The sequence below is a fragment of the Arctopsyche grandis genome, chromosome 10, assembly GCF_051622035.1.
Source record: "Arctopsyche grandis isolate Sample6627 chromosome 10, ASM5162203v2, whole genome shotgun sequence".
Lineage (NCBI taxonomy): Eukaryota > Metazoa > Arthropoda > Insecta > Trichoptera > Hydropsychidae > Arctopsyche > Arctopsyche grandis.
The window spans coordinates 2,005,765-2,018,845 of NC_135364.1; positions in this window are offsets into that span (position 1 = coordinate 2,005,765).

The window sequence follows — 13,081 nt, forward strand, 5'->3', positions numbered from 1 at the left end:
TCGTGAGATTTTCACTTTCGACATTAAACGCTCGAACAATATTTGCGGTTAACTTAACCGGCTCTGATAGCTTAATGCCTCGTTAAGATTAACTCGAATTTTCAAACCCCACCCCCTCCTTTCAATATAGACCCAGTCTAAATATATTTTTATATTCGTTCTTTCGGTGGGTGGCGGTGGGTGTCTTTTCGGGGGAAAACTATGAATATAAATGGAGTCACTGTGAGGCTACTCCAAATAACTTTTCGCTAATGAATTATTTATGTTGGGGTTATGAGCAATTTAAATTTAATATAAATGTTATACGTTCTGTATATAAACAATGCCAGTTTTGGGTTCTGTTTATAAACAATGCCAGTTTTGGGTTTTGTGTTGTATAATTTTTATGAAATTAGCAAAATCTCATCTTGAAATGACAACATGAAAATACGACAAATATAATAAATACCTTAATAAATAAATGAGACCTTTCTTTATTCGGAACCAAATGCAAAAACTCGCTTCAAAGAAAATTATAAACAACAGAACAATATTGAATAAATTTTATTCAAATTCATATAATAATGATAATTAATGGTTTGAAAAAATATATATAAAATCAATCTGAATTGTAGACATCGTAATTACAAAATTACTAGGCATAACGAAAACTGGTTCATTACTTAAATTTTCCTCTATATAATTTCTAGTTTTTAATTTTAAATTTGAATACATAGTTCTAAAAGATCTATTTTGTGAAAAAGTTGATTTACGAGGTTTACAATTAGGATGAAATATGTATGTATGTATATAATATATATTAATCGCAATCTCACACAGATATACGATTATCGTTTAAAAAATGGAATGATTTTATCGTCTCTACTATATATGTATGTAATACTATAATACTCTCTACTATATATATAGCCAGCAGTTTGGCTTAGTGGTAGCGTATATATTTAGCACCACTGAGGTCATAGGTTCGAGTCCTCGCCACTGCTGGTTAGATTTGGGGGTTTTGTGACTCCAAATCGATCCTTTCTCTATCAGAGTTTGCCAATTTGATCTCATCATTGCTGAAACGGTTCCTGAAAATTGGTATTAGATCTAATCCTGTTGTCACAAAATCTGCCTGTGTATAGTTTGTAATAATTATACACAGTAATCTGAAATCTATAGATATCTCTATAGACATCTCTATAATTTCGTATTTATTATATGTATAAAAAATGTATACAAAAAAAGAATCTAAAAATAATCCATAGATGTCTCTATGATTATTATTTCTGATTAATTGTTATATGCTATATATTCTGATTGTATATGTATGTATTACTGTATTTCTGATTTCTGATTGTTTATGTATTATGTATTTCGTTAACGTACACCCGTCGCATTGGAGCAAATCTGTAATGGCGAGTGTATATTGATTTGTAACAATAAAATAAATAAAAAATAAAATAAATAATACTACTAATATATGCTTGTATATAATATATGGCAAACTAATTATTGCGCTAATTGCGATTATGTTAATTTGCGATATTGCGACAATCGTTGCCAAAAAAATCACGAATACGGAATATCCGGCACTTGAGTTCTCATTAGTACAAAATTTCGCGTGGGTAGCTTTCAATTGATAGAGTTATTGGGTGCCAGATGTTCCGTGATCAAGATATTGTTCAGGGATTCGTAAAGCTTATGCGCAAACAAATTATCTAAATTCATAGACACTTATGGTCAAATCTGTAAATTTGCAACATTTTATACAATTCAGCGAAATTCAAGATGTGCGAGAAAATGGGGAAGGTTGCCAATTTTTCGGAACTGTTTCAATGAAAATCAGATAAATTGACAAACTCTGATAGGAAACGATCGATCTGGAGTCACAAATCCTAGGTCTGGCCAGCAGAAACCAGTGGGATTTGAACCCGTGGCCACTTTGTTCAAAGCATTATATGCTAACCAGTATTCTATTCTGCTTAACTTTAACTTTAACTGTATTAACTTTAAAACAGATACGGCCGATTACTCTTCATATGCTGGTCAATTACTATACACAAGCCGGCCAGTTACTGTACCCTCTCCCGTAGATCTATTTATATTCAAATGAGGTCAAATATACATACATATGATGAAAATCTAAACATGCAATGCACTGAGCCAAATGCATCTAAAATTGAAAACTTTGATGAAAGATAATTTGCACTGTGAATTTCCGTCACACGTTCAAATACGAATGCAGTTTGCACATGGTGCAATCTTGTCACGTGCACGCGGCTAAAACTAAACTAACAAACCCGGAGTTTGCATCATTTATGTATAGATATAATGCATACATATGTACTTGCTTATGTATATTGTACATAATTTATTTTTTAAATGTTTTTTTTTTCTTATATTTTTCGATCGATTCACGTCACTAATTGGCGTCAGGGTAGGTTTCAATTAAATTTTTTCACGCGGATGCTCAGCCAAATAATAAATTGCTTTTATTCCTCTTCCAATTATATTGGAAATATAAAGGATCGATGCAGATACGACCTACTTCTATAAAGCCTCTATTTAGAAAGAGTAAATTCATATAATTTTGATAAATTCACTCATTCATAGATTATTGTAAGAATTTACAATACTCATACGCCATAAATTTGTAATTCTATAATAATGTTACGTACGCCGCGGATTGAGCGAATTGCACTTAGACCAACGTATATTTGTTATCGCATTAACTAAGTGCTTGCACTTACTTTCAGGATTATATCTGGACTTTAAGTGCATTTAGGCTAAACAATGACCGTTATTAGTCCTTTCTCAGAATCGGTACGGGGAGACCCAATGTCGTGGAAATACATATATCGAATACGTGACTATACAACAGGTAAACAGATTATGCATCCTGAGAGATCTACCCTTTATAAGATGGTACGTAGGCGATATCATGTCATTCTGGACTGAGCACTGCCAGTGCGTGTATCTCCGTAATCATCAATAAATGCTGTGAAACGACTGTTGGCCTTTTACTTGGATCCTCCACCCACCCCTACGCAACAATAATATATATATAAAAACGGACTGTCGGTAAATATGTATGTATGTATGTATATAAATATGTGACAGACGATGGAGCAGTATGGGGATTTCTGGATTCCTTTTTGTTTCGGATACGGACACCATTTTCAGTTCCGGATACCGATCTCTGTTTCAGTTCCGATTCCAATTAATTATTACTATACGTATTGTATCTTTATTTTAAATCATTTCCGAAACCACCCGTTGAAATCAACGGGCACAACACTAGTTCTATATAAAAACCCAACTATTGTGTCAATATGAGTCATTAAGACGGCCTCGATTAGTATCGTTTTGATATTATTTTTTCTCAGATTCACAATTCTTATAATATTTTTAGATTCAATCATAACGGAAGTAAGATTAACATACATACATACATATATTATCATAACGGAAGTAAGATTAACATACATACATACATATATGAATCCTAAGAAAGCTCAAATTGGTTAAAAATCTTATGATCATACATAGCTACATAATTACTTATTTGTTATATTCATACAAATGGCTATTAGTAATTCCAAAAATGTATAGTCGGCTTCATTTATATAATGTATTATTGGATTGAGCCCAACAAACAACTAGCAGCATAAATCAGTGGTAAGCGTGTAATTCTTTCAATTGTGCGGTCACGGGTTCCAGCCTGGCTTTGTTGCTGCTGGCCAAACCTTAGTAATCCTGTCACGGCATCTCAAATTTTTTTGGTATTTAAAATACTGCAAACTTGTCCATACATGTCTCTATGATTGTTGATCGATGTTTGTAATTGACCTTGAATAATACCTACAAAATGTTTGTACAATGTGTGTACAACCATAGACGTGTAAAATAAAAATGGGTGTATACTTGTATAAATAAATCATATTATTATAATCTAATCCTACGAATGAATGTTTTACCTATTCGGGTGTGCCTCATGGAACCAATTTAGGTCCTTTGCTTTTCTTAATATTCATCAACGATATCATTAAGGTCATTGAATACTCTGTGATGACCTCTATCTTTAGAGAAGGGGTGTCCAAACTTTTCAGGACGAGGGTTAAATAAGAATATTTTAAGTATTGTATTAACAGGACAGGATGTATGTTATTGAAGAGATTTTTGTGATTTGATATCTACTTTAAGATTTGCATTTCAATCCAAATCAACGCCAGCACTCAATCCATCACATCTCTAAAATGTACTGGGACAACAATTGCATCCAAGTGATTTTCAACCTCCACGTTGGTTCTAAAATACGCCACTTTACCACATTATTACCTTCGAATCCGATGTGCGGTGCAAAAGAATGGGGCTTTCCGTACACAATCGAGTCGTTCAAAGACGAATGGTTCCTGTTTATGGGTGTTAGCCCTGGAAGTGTTCGGAATGGGGTTTTCGTGGCACCACCTCGACCAGAAAGTGCGAATTCTCCACGCCGAAGACGAATAGCCAGGTACAGGCGACAGGCTATTTAACAAGCAGTAGGTGAGATATTTATAGGGTTAATTTAGGCTGTAAATCGGAACAAAGAAAGGGCTGCGAGCGCGAGCGATGAACCGGCAAATAATTCACACTTCCGTCGGGAAACAATACGCGAAGTGCTCCAGAATTTGCGTCCAAAACTTCAATCTGTCGACAGGCAACTCAATTATAAAATTATTTTAGGCTTCTATTTATCATTTCAAATTCCCTTCTCTTTATTCCCGATACAAATCCACGACCTTTGATAATTCGACTTTCAGTTGTCGGAAAATATCCTGCTGTTCGCTTACTTTTATAAGAGAAACAGTCTTTAACAAAACATGAAAATATTATGGGAAGCATACAAAAATAAAAAATCGACTCAAAATAAATGAAATTTGTTGATTAATTAAAAATGTAAAAATGAAATACATACTTTGAAAAAAGTTTTAATCATGTTTACATAAATCGTACAAAATGCTGTAAAAATACATTTCAATTTTTGCACGTATTTATTACTTCTATATATTTTATTTTATTTTATTTTATTGTGACAAATCAATACACACTCGCCATTACAGATTTGCTCCAATGCGACGGGTGTACGTTAATGAAATACATAAACAATCAGAAATCAGAAATACAGTAATACATATATATACAATCAGAATATATAGAATATAACAATTAATCAGAAATAATAATCATAGTGACATCTATGGATTTCAGATTACTGTGTATAATTAATACAAATTATACACAGGCAGATTTTTGTGACAACAGGATTAGATTTTTTAATACCAATTTTCAGGAACCGTTTCAGCAATGATCAGATAAAATTGGCAAACTCTGATAGAGAAACGATCGATTTGGAGTCACAAAACCCCCAAATCTAACCAGCAGTGGCGAGGACACGAACCTATGACCTCAGTGATGCTAAATATATACGCATATCACTAAGCCAAACTGCTGGCTATATGTATGTAGATGTACATATACTATGTACATACACGTTACAGTAAAAGTGTAAATCATTATACACTGACTAGTAAGTGTATGCATCATCAAAACACACAGTAACAGTATACACGAGAGAATAAATGAATATGTTCACTAGTACATTCATACACTAGCTATCCGTAAATAGTAAATGATTACGAAAGGAATAACAAGTTGACATAATGCGTAATTATATCGAAGAACATATTATTAATGAACAAAATAAAATGTTACCTAACCTAACAATAATACGGATGTACGTATTTGTAAAACTTCTACAGTGGATTTAGCCTTGTTAATTATTGTCTATTTCGTGTCAATTTAATAATAAATTACTTAATTGAACACAACCAGTTATATCCTTGGGCATATAATTCATTAGAAGAGCAACGTCAAACTTTGGTCAGCTGTCAAACCAGTCAAATTTCATTCGTTAGCAGATTTACAGATTTAGTGCACAGCAGCAAGTGCATGAATTTGCGTGTCAGTGTATACTTTGTCTAGTAAGAGTATCTGCGGAATCTAGCGTCGTAAGCTTTAGCTAAAAACCCAATCCAAGTATACTCACTTACTAGTCAGTGTATACTGATTCGAGATTTGACGCTATTACTGTAACATCTAATATACAATTCCGAAAGAGACTTTGTTTGCATATACATATATACATACATATGTAAGTATGGAAGTATTTTTGGTCGGGAACATCGAAAACAAAACAAAGTTTCTATGATGACGATTCGATTTTTTTTTTCGACAAATAAATTTAATAAAAAAACAAATTAATATTTACTATTAGATTCACCATGTTTAAGCTATTAATATTAAAAATACTGAGCGAAGCCGGGTAAAACAACTAGTATACATATGTACATATGTGACTTCAGATTCTTCAATAATGAAAGTCGCACTTTTAAAAATCCAATTCTTAATACTACATACATATGTATATTGTTTATTTTGGAAGGCGTTAGACGATTAAAACCTATTCTATTCTATTGAAAATTGGAAAAAGCTTTAAAATAGTAATAAACAAGAAATATTTATATATAGCCAGCAGCATAGCTCGGTCGTTAAGCTTCTGCTTAACACCGAGAGGTTCCGGGTTCGATCCCATGAGCTGACCTCGATTGGAAAAGAATTTTTCTGCTGCTGGTCAGACTTGGATATTGTGACTCCATGTCGATCGTTTCCTATCAGAGTTTGCCAATTTTCTCTGATTTCATTGTTGAAACGGTTCCGGTTTAAAAATTGGCTATAAATCCTTCCTACCTATTATGTCACTACTATTTGAAGTATGATTAATGTACAATATAATTTATGTACAATTCATAGATGTCTCGTTAATTTGCGAGTTTTTCAGTGTCTCGTAATTCAACGACTTGTAATAAAAATGCTGCATTGTAATTTGTAATTAGCCAGGAATGTGCATTGAGGTTTGCCTGTAAGGCCTTCCTGGTATATATGTAAAAGATAAATAAATATCACTCTGAGTAGAATGTAAAGTCTATTCTTAATGTATTTGGATAATTTAGAAACAGATTATCTTGAAAGTTCAACGTTCATATACATAGTGTTTTTCGCTCAGAAGACAATATCCATTAGCCCCAAAAGTTCGGTAGCATATAATCTGAGGTACCATGTTTAATAATAGTATTATTAGTACTTAAATTCAAGAATATTTAATCAGTTCATGGATGGAAACCGTAAGACGAAGCAACACGCAATTATATGACAAAATTCAAAGGTTGAGAACGTCCAAAGTGGGTTAATAGCTCATTTTCTGCGGCTTAGAGATGGTTGAACGACCCACCCCTAACCGCAGCTAAATCTTACGACCACATCTTTCATCATTCAGTTTCAACTCACTTCTAACCTAAAAGTCGTGGTAAAGTTGTATTTTTACTTAAAAATTCTATTTAAAAACATTTCACGACGCGTAAAGCTTTATATTTGTGTACAGTAGTTGTAATGTTGATTATACATAGATTGAGTTTAATTGATGCACCAATTTGTGTACCGACAAATCGATCGATTTTTCGAGCAATTTGTTGTGACGACGAGCAACGTGTTTATCAACTGATAAGGCTTTTGTTTACAGAACTATCATTCCAAGACGAAATATTCTTAACAATGAGCTGAATGTTTCAGCTTTATGACTGCAGCTTGAAAGTTTTTTGTGTATAATTATATTATTATTTATGTGTATAATTCCGAAATTGCATTTGCCAAAATAATTTTTTGTTTAATAAAAGATATTTAGGGATCAGGGTTGCTACTAAAATTTCGTAGATAGCAATGAATAGAACGCAAATGAAACATTTCTATCATAATAATATAGAAAGTCGTCTTATGCAGCGTTTGGCAAAATATGTAGATATAAATAAACAATGAAAAGTTGTCACAATGTTCTGATTTGTACGTTCATATCTTTCGACTTATATCATATATATAATATCGCTATTCTGTCTGTCTGTCTGAAATAACGCTCGCCGTACTATAATAGCCGTTTCGATTCGACATACATACATATGTACGTCACAGCTGAACTACTGCCAAAACGTATATACGAATACAATAACAAAAGAAAAAAACTTTTATATATACTGATCGCTACTAATGTTTCCGCTTGGCAGATAATTTTCCGCCATCTATTGAAAATTCATTTAATTGGTAAATTAATGAATTAATTTTTCTATCGGTGTTCTATATTGTTTATATTTATATCTACCATTACGACAGCAGTTTGGCTTAATGATAGCGTATATATGTAGTTAGCACCACTGCGATCGATGGTTCGACTCGTCAAACTGCTGGTTAGATTTGGGGGTTTTGTGACTCCAAATTGATCGTTTCTCTATCAGAGTTTGCCAATTTTATCTGATCATTGTTGAAACGGTTCCTGAAAATTGGTAATAGATCATTTCCTGTTGTCACAAAAATCTGTGTGTATAATTTCTATATAAATTATACACAGAAATCTGAAATCTATAAATGTCTCTATAATTTCGTGGTTATTATGTGTATAAAAATTGTAATAATAATTGTGCACAAAATCTAAAAATAATCCATAGATGTCTCTATGATTATTATTTCTGTACTTGATTAATTATTGTATTCTATGTTTATTGAACGTACTGTATACGTTGTCGGTCCGTTCTCGTACACTCGTCGCATTGGAGCGATCTGTAATGACGAGTGTACATTGATTGTAATAAAAATAAAAATAAAATATGTATGTAGTAGGTAGGAAGGTAGTTTTTACCATATTTATTTATATTAAAAAAATAAATATATTTGAAAAAAATTGACCGCGCGGGGATTGAACACATGACCGACGATACATTTATTTTAATTACTTTATATATGTATGTACGTAGTAATTATAGGCGTTTAAACAATTAAAATCTGATATGTCCATATCAAGGCGAACAGGTTGGAAAACACGGGACGAACGCTTGTTAAACGTCAGGAAGGTCTACGGGCCCCGTTTTTAAAACGCGATGTATACGATATTTTATCTCCAACGTAATGGCAGACGATACATTAACGTATATCGATGACTAAAATGAGCAATATGGCAAAGTATGAAAACGATCGGATAAGAGATAAGAGATATAAAAAATGACCACTAACACGAAAACCATGTGAAATGCAAAGGAGGTATGTAAAAATAGATGAAGTTTTGTTTTATTTAATAGATTAATATGCCAACCCCCATGCGATTATATGTCCTCGGTACAACACTAATATAATGTAAAGCTGGTTGGGAATCACTATTGTATATAATTGTCACTGTCGAAATGTGTATTCGCTATACAAAGACTCAAAGGCTATAAAAACGCAAAACGTGCTCCGCGGCACAGAAAAGGTTAAGATTAATTCGCAAATTTCGCACGATATTCAGCGCCGAAACAAATTCCGAACACGTAGCACATTATCCTATTTCCTTTCCTGATTTATCAACCACAAAAACAGGTACGAGAACTAAAAAAGAATACAAAATTCACCACTCTTGTTTGCATTAATTTCGGGGTTTAATAATTAAATAATTTCCCAATTCAAAAATCCGGATCATAAATCATAAATAGATCATTCATCGAGTTAATCTGTCGGACGTCAGGCTCGATTACTTGCCGAGCAATCATACTGTCAGTTTAAACTTGATCGATCCATCATCACTGGGCATATTAAACCCGACATTTAACATATAATGTGTATTATTGAAACGATTAATTAGTACGACCCTCGCGCAAAAACGAATATTTAAACTGAGCCAGATTTTACTGGAGAGGATCATCTCATAAAAAAACAAATTAATATACCAACAGATCATCTTAAGCCAGGCCTAGGCAAACTTTTCGAATGAAGGGCAACATTAGAAATTAAAAATAAGCGCAAGTAAAATACTATTTATAGATATACATTATTTACTGTCTTGAAAAGGAATTTGAACATAAGAAAATAATTCTATGGAACAAAAATTTGGCGGGCTGCACAAAAATTCGAATCGGGCCGATTCTCTATTTATCAAAGTAGAGAAACGCTCACTTCCAACTAGGGATTGCAAAAATAAAAAATAATGATACCGGTATAACCGGTACTTTCGGATACAAAATTGTGAAGTAGGTACGTCCCAGTTATAAAGGATTGTTTCGTATAAACTAGTGTTTTTTTTTTTGTGAGATTTTTGTTTTTTTCAATTCTGACTTAAGCTTATCAGATACCCAATCATCGCTCACTGGAGATGCAAACGAAGAGTCAACCATCAGCTGGGGAATTAGTTGTTGTTGAAAGACAATTTATATTTTTTTCCATACACTAATTAGAAAATTAGACCCTGTCGTATTCGTTTTCTTATTTTCTTATTTTAATTAAAATTGAATAGATTTGCGAACTTGAGAACGAATTTTACAGACAAAGATATAATTGCGTATGTTCCCAAAGACAGACAAATACAAAAAAAAGTGGATAAAAATAATCCGCCAATTGAGAAAAGAAACGGATTGGCTACCAACGCCCGTATACTCAAATTATAAATAAATCTATATCAAAATAAAACTTTTATTTCTGTAATGAATGTGTGATGACTAGAGATAGGATAGTCACAGTGCTATTCATTGTTCGGCAAACCTTTAACAATGCATTTACAACCTTTGAACAATACACAGCCCCCTCAGGCTCCGGTGACTAGTGATGACCCTGATTATATTCCGTGCGTTGTAGCGTATATATGCATAGTTATGGAGATGGTACATTCATTATTTTGAAACAGGCAATTTATTGGTAAAGCCACTTCTATTATTATAACATTTATCTGTGTAGAACGGTTTATTAAGAGCTTCCACTTGCACTGTATTGACTTGTTTTGATGACTGAATTCTTATGAAGAACTGGCTTTCGTACTTCGGGTACAGTTTATAAAGTGAATATGATGATTTCGATGTTTATCTTATAGAAATTTATCATATCGTTTTTTTGGTTTTATTATTTCCATATATGTATGTATGTATGTTTTTTCAAAATTAGATCAAGGCACGCTATAGTGGTACGGGATATGTAAGAGTACATATATAGCAGTATGGCTCAATGGTAGCGTATATGTTTAGCACCAAGTGATCAGAGGGTTCGATCCGCTATACTGCTGGTTAGATTTGGGGGTATTTGTAGCTCCAAATCGATCGTTTCTTATCTTGTCACAAATCTTCTGTATTTATTGTGTGTATAACTCCGTAAAAATTATGTACAATGTCTCCGTGGATGTTTATTGTATTGTTGTATACAAAATGTTTATTGATCGTATTGTATTCGATGTTTATTGGTCGTATTGTATGCGATGTTTATTGATCGTATTGTGCACGATGTTTGCAATATCTGACCATAAATGTTATGTGTGGTTTCGAATTATGTAATGATTATATATTAAATATATATATATATATATATATATATATATATATATATATATATATATATATATATATATATATATATATATATATAATTTATGGATGTGTATAGTATACAAGTCGCATTGGAGCGATCTGTAATGACTAGTGTGCATTGATTGCATGAATAAATGAAAAAAAGTGAAACTTTCAAAGACTATTTTCATGCACGGTTTTGCATCGATGACCCACTGTGCGAGGCATTATTGGATAAAAACGATTGAATTTTTATGATGATTCGAAAGCTTCGAAACGAACACAGTGTAACTTCATCCTATTAAAAATTTTCACACTTCACCCACCCCTTATTCAGTTCCAACCCCTACCCAAATCTTTATTGTTATTATTATGATTGTTGTGAGGAGAGGGGGAGGGGGTTTGTGAGCGTTGATGGTAGTGGTGTTTGTGTATTATTATGGAAGGGCGGCCCTCTATGCTGAAAGCGTCCTGAAAAATGTTTACATTTTCAGAGGCTGTTGAAATACGCTCGCAGCGTCCCATTTCTACCAAGATAACGTTTCTGTTTGAACGGGACGCGGCCAGTTAAAGGAGAAATAAAAAAAAAATGCAAAAGGAAAAAAGCTCGCGATGAGATTTTCCGCTGTGCAACTTTCATATGATTACCCGAAGCATCGCTCGTGGTTTACCTCGAATAAGCATTATGTATGTTACTCGGGTATAAACCGATTTTATCAGGCGACTGAGTTTAACTTTTTTTGCACACAATACTAGCGAAATATGAACATCAATATACATGTACTATTTTTATTTTACATAAATATATACAAGGAAGGCTTGACAAGAAGACCCCAATGCGCCTTCTTAGACAATCAATAACAAACAATGCAGCATTTTATTATTATATAAATCACTGTATTTCCAGAAGCTGAAGAACACGAAATAACAATTAATTATTTAATTAATTAAATAATTAATCCATTGAGAAATCTATGGAATTTAGATTTGTACATAATTTTTACAAATTATACATACAATAAATACAGAAGATTTGTGACAACAGGAAAGATGATTTTTTGTCAATTTTTTAGGAACCGTTTCAACAATGATCAGATAAAATAGGCAAACTGATAAGAAACGATCGATTTAGAGTCACAAATACCCCCAAATCTAACCAGCAGTAAAGCGGGTCGGGTTCGGTGATTTTTGGTCACAAAGTCACTAAAATCTCTATAACGGAACATATGGCAGCCGAAAAGTCTATCATACTAACGAGAACTTGAGTGCCAAAAATTGTGTATTCCCGATTTTCATAGCAAAAATTGTCTCTGTGACCACCGCAATGTGACGAATAGTCCAATTACCAGCGGATCAAACCCACTGATCACTTGGTGCTAAACACACATGCTACCATTGAGCAATACTGCTGGCTAATATCTTCAAATAATCAACGAGGTGGTCGCCAACGTCCGGATGCGGACAGGGCATTGAGAAGAAGAAGAGAAGAATAAAAATGCAATACTACAAAAGGTCAAAGTAAATAGTAAGAGTTTGCAGAAAACTAGAAAAATATCAAGAGCTTTTCTATTGAAGGTATCAATTCCTCAGTGAGTGATTATTGTAAATGTTAAAAATAAAGCAAAATCCCCAAAATCGATTATAAAAAAAGAGGCGCG